Here is an 11,757-nt window from a genome sequence, read left to right on the forward strand (position 1 = left end):
CCACATAGCAAGCCAGCATGAAGTCGAATGGAACTCTGCTGAGCCCTATGCCGTGTCCACAAGTGTGGTTACGTTTGAGTCCACTGATGCAGCAATACTGAAAGAGCCATGGACTGCTGAAAGGACAAGGCAAATTTGTCTTGGGAGCAGCACAGCCAGGGTGCTCCTTAGAGGCAAGGAGGGCAAGACTTCACCTTACGTACTTTATACATATTGTCAGGAGAGAACAGTCCCCAGAGAAGGGCATGATACTCGATAGAGCAAAAACGATGGATTGACACCCGGCTGCACCACGGGCTCAGGCATAGGAACAATCGTGTGAGGATGGTCCAGGACCAGGCGTTTTGTTCGGTTGTGTACAGAGTCACAGGCTCAGAGTGATCTTTTTTTTTTTTTACATTTTATTAGGGGCTCATATAACTCTTATCACAATCCATACATATACATACATCAATTGTGTAAAGCACATCCGTACATTCTTTGCCCTAATCATTTTCAAAGCATTTGCTCTCCACTTAAGCCCTTTGCATCAGGTCCCCCTTTTTTCCCCTTCTCTCCCCGCTCCCCTCTCCCTCATGAGCCCTTGATAATTTATAGATTATTATTTTGTCATATCTTGCCTTATCTGGCGTCTCCCTTCACCCCCTTCTCTGTTGTCTGTCCCCCAGGGAGGAGGTCACATGTAGATCCTTGTAATCAGTTCCCCCTTTCCAACCCACTCACCCTCTACTCTCCCAGTATCGCCCCTCACCCCCTGGTTCTGAAGGGATCATCCACCCTGGATTCCCTGTGCCCCCAGCTCCCGTATCTCAGAGTGATCTTATGGACAGGGCAGAACTGCCCCTGTGAGCTCTAGACTGGAACTGCTCACGGGAATAGAAAGCCTCATCCTTCTCCCCCGGAGCTGCTGTGATTTTGAATTTCAGACCTTGTAGCTCACAGCCCAACATGGAACCATGATGGCACCAGGGCTCTTTAGCAGTTACAATGACATGCAAGTAGTGGTAATTAAGAGTAAATATAGGAAAAGGTTACAAGCTATACATACATACCATATATACCATGTGCATTATTATTGAAGCTCTCTAAACCGTACACCAGAGAGATAATATGCAAGTGAAAGTCAAAAGAGGAGCTGATAAAAGGGGCTCAGATATTTTTTAAAAGATGTCAACATAGGAACCAATGCGCTTGATACAATTGAGGTGTGAATTGCTAGAAGAGCTGTAAGACCCCCCCAGTAAAATGATTTACTTATGATAAAAAAGATGATAGAATTGTGAGTGATTTTGAAATAATTTTTTGATTAAATTTGTGGGGATTTTTGACCTTTATTTTTCCCAATGAGATGTTGACTTTAAATCTTAACGCATTTTCTCATTCATTTTGTCCCTCTTCCCTTCTCTCTGCTTACCTAAGGCTAGACAGTGGCACTTGGTGGCCCCCCTGGACATTGATGGACTTTGGCCCTGAGCCATGGAGCTAAAGCGGCTGTTCTTGTTCCATAGCCCACAGTAGGGTGTTCCAAGAAAGTACATCCTGGGATGGAGGGGCCTCTGCATCCTGATGATCTTTATATTAAACGTCTGTCCAGAAATAGAAAACACCACCGTCATCTGACCTGGCCTTGTGGAAGGCTCACGTGGGTGAGGCCTAGGCCACGTGCTCCGAGAGCTTCTGTTCTTTGGCCCTTCAGTGATTCTGTCCTCACAATCATGGGACAGTAAAACCTGTGAAAGCTGGAACCTCTCAGAGAAGGAACGCGCAGATGTTTTCCACTAAAACCAGTGACAGGAAAGTAGTGAGACTGTGCCCTGTCAAAGGGCAGGGAACCCCCGGCTGTGCTGGTAAGTCCCATCTCTCACAGGCTTTACTGTATTTTAAAATAGAATGACCAGAAGCGGAAATAAAAACCAAAAAATCCGGAGTCCTGTGGGACTGGTAGATTTCTTATAGCTCTGTGTTTGCATATAAATGAATAAAAGATATGTGTGATGTGGAAGGTCTTTTTGATTAGAAACAGTACGACTGAGGTCCATCTAATTTTAGAACACACTCAGATCGAGTTTTGTCCAGTGAGATGGGAATTCGACATCACTGCTGGTGTTGGGGCTAGCGCACTCACAGGAGCAGCTATGACTGATTGAACGCCATTGAAGTGTCACTCAGGAAGCAAGCATGGTGACCGGGCCCTTAGTTATTTCATCCATATATTATTTGTTTCACAGGTGCCGTAGTAACTTGGACCTCAGAGGGACTGACAAATTGACCAAAGGTCATAAAGGTCATGTCATGATTCTGCTTCAAGTTTGCTATGCTCCAAATCCAGTACTATTTCCACCATATTACTAATATGTATGATATGTATCAGAAATGACTACATATAATAGCAAGTTTATATTTTATAGATCATGAAATGACAATATACATATGTATCACACAAGTGTGTGTTCGTGTGTGTGTGTGTGTGTGTGTGTGTGAGAGAGAGAGAGAGAGAGAGAGAGAGAGAGAGAGAGAGAGAGAGAGAGAGAGAGAAGTGGATCAGGAAGACAATTCCAAAAAAGAGCGCTTCCAATGGGAAAGTCGTTGAAACAGAATACTGGTTGCTTTTAAGGCCACGCCACTCTTGGCTGCACAGCGACTTACACCCCTCGCCTCCTGCTTTATTGTCCTTTCCCGAGCATGTCTGGAAGATATCAGTTATTTACGAACCATTTGCTGGATGAGGGAATGAAATCCCACCAGGAGAACTCGTGGCTGGTAAGAACCATGAGGTGTGGGCATGTCAAGGGGAGGGAGAGGGGGTCGTAGGAGGCACAATATCTGTTAAGTGGTAAAAATGGTTTAAAAAAAGTGTGCTAAACACACACACACATCTTCATTTTACAGTGACCACGTAAAATTCATTTTCCAGAAGTAAGACAGCCAAGTTAACGGCATTATTCTCTGGGCACTGTTCCTTCCCTGGCTGCCAAAATTCCCGTCATGCCGCCCAACTACACTCTGAACGCCTCTTCTCTCCACCAGCCTTGGCGCGGACGGGGTTGGAGGTGGTAGCAACAGAGGGTAGCTCTGAGCCAGAATCGACTCACTGGCACTGAGTGTGGATGGGCTTTGGGTACCAACTAGTAAGGCCCGTGATCTAGTTCTTCACAATTTATTGGTTTCATTTCAATGGCATGGCCAGCCCTCTTCAGAACTTCTGTAATCTAAGGGAAACATACCTTGCTAGCATAAAGTATATTTTTAGGCATAGAGAACACATGCACTTCATTTGACACTAAGATCTATGCTGCTGTTTTCTTTTGTTTTTGCTTCATAAGCAATGGCACTGGAAATCATTTAAAATTACCTGGAAGCAAATAACAAGAAATGCACTAATTCATGTGGAGCGAGGTCACTGCTCTCGAGGTCTGTGCAGTGATTTTCATATAGCGGGTGCACATTCTTAACACCCCCATTTCATATCCCAAACTATAGTCTGAGTCATGTTACGAATGTTTCTACCAGGGCATTATATGATACAATAAAATAGGGTAACAAAAAGTAATGCCAAAGATGTACAAAGATGTACAAACAACATTTCCCATCATCCTTTCAAAGACTGGCAAGAAGTGTTTGGCAGCTGCACACCTGTGACTTTGTATTTGACGAGCAAATGCTTTGGCTTCCGAATGATTTCTTTCAGTGAGCACTAGGAGTGTGCTTCAGTGACTTGCTTTTTCCAGAACACGAACATTTATTGAGCACCTACTATGCTCCATGCCATTTGGACCACATTATTCCCAGTGCTGCCAACAGCTCTGTATCTTTTTCAGGTGAGAAAATTCTGTGTCAGAGGTTTTGTTGCTTGTGTAAGGCCTGATCATTGTCTCCCAAGTCTTCCATCTGAACAGAAAACCCGTTACTACCCTTGGGCTCTTTGTGACCAGGAGCTTCAGAGAAATAAAAACAAACCAGACAACACTGCACCTATCATACCCCATTTGTGTTTCACCAAAGCGTACAGGGTCTCACTCCCCAAATTGTCTTATGTCTCTGTCACCAAATCGTCATAAAACTTTGAGGACTTCAATTATTCGATACATTGAAATCTCAGAGGAAGGCTAATAATATAAATGGACATTTATCAAATACCACTTAGTACCGGGCTACACCCCTCTTAGGAACGAAAACCAAGACCTACCTAAAAACAATTCCAGTGTAATATCACTAGGAAAGAGCACAAAATTACCATCATGGTATCATTTATCTCCTCCCATCTTCCTGCCCCCGCCCCCCCAACTATTGTTCCGGAGGAAGTGGAAAGAGTCCTGAGCTGGGAATTGAAAGGCTGAATCCATCGCATATGCCAGCATGAGGTCGTGAAAGCCTCTGGATTGTTCAGTGTCTGTGTTTTATCCATGCCTGGGCGAGAGCAGTGCTGGCGCAGCTGAACCATTGGACATCGGTCAGGATACCGTGAGGCAGTGTGATCGAAGGTGTTTGCGAAAGTAAATGTATAATCTACAGCCGTAAATAAGTGCATGTTATATACAAAGGAGGCCTGCTGGCCATGCGGGCTGCTAAATGGGAGGTTGGGAGTTCAAACCCCACTCCCTGCCCTGTGGGAGAAGATGAGGCTATCTGCTCCCATATGAACATCTTACGTAGAATCACCGTGACTTGGAATTGGCAGCAAATTTGTGTAGGTATGTGTGGGGGCGGTGGCTTTGTGTTTGTATACAAACATTACTTTAGTTATTCATTGGCGGTACAGCACCTTCTTGTCCATGAATTTACTAAAAACAGTGTGCTTTTCAAGATGTAAGGCAACACGGTGGCCCGCACGGCAGACACTGCACATCGTTACGTAGTAGTGATGAAACACCTCGCGACAAGGAGGACATGATTTAGGTGCAGTCAGTTAAATACAGAAGGACAATATTGTCTAAGACCACTGCTTTTCTTTTGAAATAAAGAAGAAGTTTTCATACCAAAAGAAAGAGACTTTGATGGTTTCTGGGGATGGAAGGCAAGAAAAACAATGAACAATAATCTAGAGGCTAGACGGGCGTTAATGTTGGTGAAGAGGAAGGTGCTGTTCTATGAGATGTGGGGGTGGGATGGGGCGGGGGGCGGGGAGGGGGTGCTCGGGGCGGGGAGAGAGGGTAAAGAGCAGTTCTCTAAATTGTCAAATGCAAAATGGGGATGTGCTCTGTAACCTTCCCCCCTGCCCTCAACCCACGCCCCCCCCATTCATAATAAAATATAGTGGGGGGAATTCAAAATGAGGACAGTCTCAGTTAGGGGCCACTGGTTAGGAGAATGGTTTTTAGAATGCACAGATTCTGGTCAGAAAGAGGGGGGAGGGACGTTCACGTTTCAAACAAAAGCAATTTTTCATTCTGTGCTCCAAGGGGCTGTATTTGAGTCCTTGTCACCATGGGACATGCAAACAGCTAGACTGATGTTTGCCTCGGGTGCTGGGAGAAACGAAGGGCAGGGCCTGTAAGAGCCATTTTCAGGGACTGGGCAGTGATGGGGATGTGCTCACACTGAGAGAAACAGCCCAGCTGAGTGCTACCTTCCCAGGCGGGCAACAAGCCTCATTTTCAGATTTCAAAAGGAAACAGTCTCCGAAAGTACTTTTCAATGCAGTTTCATTTCCCCATCTCCCCATAATGATGTAAGGCATATCATTCAAACTGAACCTAACAAAATTATTTATGAAGGACCAAAGATGTTTTTAGCAGCGTGCTAGAAACCGTGAGCGAATTCCTAAGCAGCAAAGGGAACACCAAGTTGGGAATATACACATTAATAAAAATAGTTGGGTTATTGTGTGATACCATTGACATGAGCTATTTAGGACAGGCAAATGCAGAGAGACAAAAGCTTACTCGTGGTTTCCCAGGGCTGGGTGAGGGGAAGCTGGGAGTTATTATTTAGGGTGTGCTGAGTTTCTATCAGGGGTGATGGATAATTGTGGAAATCAGTAGTGGTGATGGTTACATAGCAGTGAAGATGATCAATGGCACTGAATTATTTGCATTTTTAAGTGGGTCCTTCTGAAAATCATGACTTTTACAGACGTTTTCAAATGATTATGTGTGTGTGTGTATATATATATACATATATATATATCCTCGTGTATATCTAGTAGTTGTGAAAATTAAATGACTCTCTCAAGAACTATTTGCATGTCAACCCGCAGTAATGCTTGTGGTAAATGGAGCGTAGCAGTACTGCCCCACACTCGGTGACTTTAGGAGCCCCAGAGACTTGACCGGTAGGTGCTTGGCAGCTAAACAAAAGGTTGTCAGATGCCAGTGTTCCCACATAAGAGAGACATGGCTGGTGTATGGTGTGCTCTCTGGAAGATTCCAGCCGACACAACCGTAGGGGGCAGGTCTACGCTGCCATGTGGAGTCACCTGGCGTCAGATTCAGCTCCACAGCCTCTAACAGCAGCAGCCGCAAAATCGATGACGTACAGGACACTGTGTCTGAAGAACAGGACACAGTCATTTCCCGACCCCCAAATGAGAATGACATCAGCTTATATGGACAAAATTATACACTATTGAAATGCCACCCAAACAGCTGAAACATATATAGTTCTTTTACTCATTATACATATTTTAACAAATATTGGCATCATATGCTCCTTATCAAGGGCTCATGAAGGAGGGGGAGCGGGGAGGGAGGGGGAAAAAAGAGGACCTGATGCAAAGGGCTTAAGTGGGGAGCAAATGCTTTGAGAATGATGAGGGCAAAGAATATACAGATTTGCTTTACATAATTGATGTCTGTATGGATTGTGATAAGAGTTGTATGAGCCCCTAATAAAATGTTTTTTTAAAAAAGGATAAAACAACAATAATACAGCCGAAAGCTCCACTGTGTCAGCAATGGGCATTTTTCACATAATTCAACACAGGAAATGGGTGCTTAAAGGCATGTTTAAATGTGTGTGGATTATTTGTATCCTGATACCAAATATGTTTTCATTCAAGGTTAGCAAAATGATAGCACGGGTGATCTACGGGAATGTGGTGGCAGTGATAAATGGGGGGTGTGTGTGCTGGGGGATATGTGGTTTCAAATGGCTCTTAATTCTTCAGGCATTTGTTTTTAAAACTTGTTTTCATTAAGATCAAATCTGAAAAAGCAGAGTGAGGTATAAATTGCACTGGTTTTGTTTAACCTTTTCAATTTGAGGCCTGTGCTAAAGAATTCCTCAATGTGTTTACATATGTCGCCACAAACACAAAATGGTGACCTTTTTTGAACCCTACAACACTTGTTTAAAAACAAGACAATGTCCTTGACAAGAGTCAAACAGTGAATCCCAAAGATATGTGTATCTGGACACAGAACGTTTCATGACACCTCCCCCCCTTTAATATTCTGTGATATGGGTTATTTAAACTGTTTTCACTTTTCTTTCTAATTTTTGATTTAATCAAAATGCACCTTAAAGACTTTTTCTGGCCCATGGTGTGTTGAAGTACAATGGAATGAAATTAACATAAAATGACAGGGTTGTCCTTTTCTTCTCAGATGTGCTGTTTTCAGAGTGGTGGTGGAGGAGGAGCTCTGCGACACAGTACAACTGCCCACCGTCCTATCTGGACCGTGATGGGATTCGAACAGCCAAACTTCTGGTGAGCAGCGAAGCACTTAGGCGCTGCACCCCTGGGGCCTAGCTTGTGATGGTGAACACACTGCTGTGTTATCTCACACTTAGGCGCTGCACCCCTGGGGCCTAGCTTGTGATGGTGAACACACTGCTGTGTTATCTCACAAGATGGACACGCGAGTTGTGGTCTTCATCCTTGAACATTTGCCTACATAATACATCCAGGCATTATAATGTTAATTTGAATAAATTATCTGAAAGGATGTTATAGCATTTGTTATTTTATAATGTTTCAATTAGAAAAAATTGGTCTACACCCGTGTTCATATTGTGTTCTAGAATTCCCTATGGATCATGGGAAAGCTATTTGCTACTCTGTGGCAAGGAGAGAGTCACACCTTATAAATCTTCCCTATCATTAAATGTATAAGTAGGTTGCCCCAAGGATAAGGAGGGTCCCTACCTCAGACCGTTGTCATGTAGATTAAATGGCTGGCGTTAAAGCTGGCCAACAGCAGGGAACCTTCCACCATTTTGTACCATCTAACTTACTCCTACTCAGTCAGTCGGTCTTTAAAATGCATTTCACAACTGATATTGGTTAGTGGCAGGGGATCAATCTAGATTAAGTTAAATATTTGATCATAAATGCAAGTTAATAACAGTATTTTAATTTTTAGACTAATTATCCAAATGAGTAATGCATTTTTATAGAGTAGGAGGAATTCTGATCCATTTGCATCTGTTGACTAAAGCTTATAACGCACAAAGCCATCAGCGTGACTGCTGAGAGGGACAGCCATCGAACCCGTGGACCAGAGCGTGGTGGCGGCTCAATGCGGGCACATCTGTAGTCTGTGACTCTCCTGGGACGGCAGGTAGCTCCTAGGAGCAGAACTAACTCTTTTCCATGGGGCACTCCACCCCACCCTACTCCTTATTGCCTAGCCCCCAAAGAGTAACTGCCAAAGATGGAGCCAACCATTCAGTTGTATTTAAAGTTGGCAAAAAGGGGAGGAAAGAGGACAATTATGTAAACAAAGTGAAATTCCTGTTGAAATGGGACTGGGGTGGATTTTCATAAATGGGTTATGCACCTTCCACCTGGGTAGAGCATGCCCTCTAGTTCTTCAGGGGAATGAGTTGTGTGCTTTCTGTGAATAGGAGCCTAGAGTTTCTGGAAGGGCCATGCTGGCGTTTGGGGCTGCAATTATTCATTATGCGGGCTCTCCTGCATCCTGGGCCTTCCTAGCGTGTTTGCAGCCCTGGCCCCTGGAGTACTGAATGCTGGTAGTTCCCACAACAGTCTCCTCCCCCTGCTCCCTGCTTCTAATCGCCAAACACCTTCGGAGAAGAAAAGTAACTCTTTTCTGTGTTTTTCTGTGTTAAGGAAATAAAGGCAGAATTCTCCAAATTTGAGGTTGGAATAATTTTCTTTTTCGAGAAACAATTTTGAGGTCATGGAGGCTGAAATGACCATGACTGAAATCAGCACATTTCTTCACCATTTAAACACCAGATTTCAGCCTCAAACTCAGTAAACTACATCTGAAGTCACTCCACAACATGCCGGCATGGGACATCCTGGGAAAGAGAACGAGTGTATCCCAGCTCTGTCACCAGCGGTGCTGTCCCTTTCTAAGAAAGGGGCACAGATACTACCTCATAAACTTGCCTGAGGGCTACATGTGCTGAGATCTATAACCTGGGTCACTCAGTTCCCAATCATCAGGAAGAATGTGAGCTGCTGGCTGCAGGACAGAGGGGTGAGGACGTGGAACTTCCCGCACTGACAGTCATCGTTCACAAGGTGTGAGGATGTAGGCGAAAAGCTGGACTCTGGGAGAGCCAATGAGGGCAGCCTCCAACTAGGCAAATGGCAATTCCTGCTAGTAGGTGTTTGGGCCGGGTCCGGACTAGGCAGCCCCCATCTCCTCTCTGGCTCTTCAGGAGGAGAGAACTTCAAGGCCCCCATTTCCAGCCTCTGGGGAGGATGAATGACCCATTGAAGTCTGCATCTTCTGCCCCAACATTCCAAGGAGCTTCTCTCTCCAGACCAAGGGTGTGCAACCTGTCCCAGCACTCCAGGGAGCAGGCTGGCAAACAGCAAAGGCACTTCCCATGGATCCACAGATCGCATCCTGACTCAAGGTCCTGCAGCTGCAAGCAAACATCTCCCTCTGGTTGTCACCATCTACCTCCCTAGCTCGGGCCCTATGTATCTCCCACCGCCTCACCCACAAGCCGCCTTGCCCCTGACCTAACTCGTTGGGTCTCGGAACCGCCCAGGAGCTCAAGATGCTCCTGTCCCTTTCTCTGCTCTCCCTTCCCTCCGGGAGCTCTTTCCTGCCCTAATAAAGCTGCTCTTAACCTCACGTTCCTTGTCTCAGTTCTGTCTCGTTCAGTGTCTCAGTGTTGATCTCAGTAGGAACGTCCACGTTCGGATACTGCTAAGGGCTACAGGAAAAGGAAGGTGTGCATTTCCAGAAATCCACAAAGCCAGAGACGCGCATCGTGGGTTTTTAAAACCCTATATTTTAAATAGGGACAACTTGTCTTAAATAGAGACGATTCTCCCAGACAAAATCAAGAGTCCTATTAGCAAGCAAGTGGAAGTGGCTGACATACGACTTTGACTGCAGAAGATGAACGTCTACAGCGCTGTGTTAAAGCATATGGTCACGCTGACACCGGCTTGTTGTACATCATCTGAGTGCTGGAAACCCGATGGAACCTGATGGAACCGGTGGTGATTTTAACACATTCCAAACTGTGGAGCCTCTCTGCCCTCGGGGTCTCATGGAGTCACCAAGGTCCTCCCTGGAGGTGTGTGCTCACACTGATGGAAACGCTTCACAAGCGTCCTGCTTAGACACTTGCGTGAAAATGCAGCCCAGGGCATCTCTTTGGCCATGACCTCCTCCAACAGAGTGCGCTTGTCTCTTAAGGAATTCCCCTATAGCTTCATATACTACTGAGGAACATAAGTACTATTGTTTGTATACAGGTGAAGAATCTCTTTTCTCCTATGCTTCTAAAGGGGAAACTGTGTTTCTCATTTGGCTTTAGCTCAATGCTTTACACATGAGGGTCTTCAATAACTCTTGGATTAAATTACACTGGAAGAAAATGATTATATTTAAAACACAGAAAAACATGTGGCATGTATAATATTACATGTCACATAATTTTCTATATATATGTATACACACAATTCAGTGACTTCTACCCTTGATATTTTACAATGGCTCTGCCTGTAACTCTTATTTTTCATTAATACTCTGGGATCCACAATGACCACAAACAAAAACAAGGACAGCGTCTTCTCTAACCTCCTAAACGTGTAATCGAGAACTCTTTCGAGCATCAGGTATGCTGTTCTTCTCTATAGGAGTCTTTAATTCATCTTTTCCCTGACCGACACTGTCCTTTTATCCATTTCAACATGTTTTTTTACAACATCTTTAAATAAGTAAATTCAATAGAAAAAGAATGTTTGGAAACTGATGGTGGTAGCAAATGTACAATTCTGCTGGACGTGATTAAACTATGGGATGATTTGGTGTATGTATTAATCCCATTTTAAAAAAAAAAGGAGAACGAGAAATAAAAAATAAAATAAATTCGAACTATCATAGGTGAGAATGATGTAAGAGAACATATGCTCAAACCAAAACTCACGACTGATTAAGCCAATTCTCACTCCAAGTGGCCTTATAGGACAGAGTAGAACTTCCCCTTTCAGCTTCCAAGGTCTCCGGTCTGTAAGGGAGTAGACGGGCTCATCTTTCCCAGGGGAACAGCTGGGGGCTTCCAATCGTAGCTCAATTCTTAGCTCACTATGTCACCCGGGCTCCCAGGGAACAGATGAGATCGCCAGCGAGTCTCCAGTTACTGGAGGACTTCAACAATAAAATACTAATACAGAACCCAGAGCCTTGTTTTTTTTTTTCAAACTTAAGTATTTTATTCTCTAATGAAAAGATTTTTTTAAAACGTTTTATTAGGGGCTCATACAACTCTTATCACAGTCCATACATATACATACATCAATTGTATAAAGCACATCTGTACAGTCTTTGCCCTAATCATTTTCTTTTCTTTTTTTTCCCTTTTCTTTTTTTACATTTTATT

This window comes from Tenrec ecaudatus, chromosome 9 (genome assembly GCF_050624435.1).
Source record: "Tenrec ecaudatus isolate mTenEca1 chromosome 9, mTenEca1.hap1, whole genome shotgun sequence".
Lineage (NCBI taxonomy): Eukaryota > Metazoa > Chordata > Mammalia > Afrosoricida > Tenrecidae > Tenrec > Tenrec ecaudatus.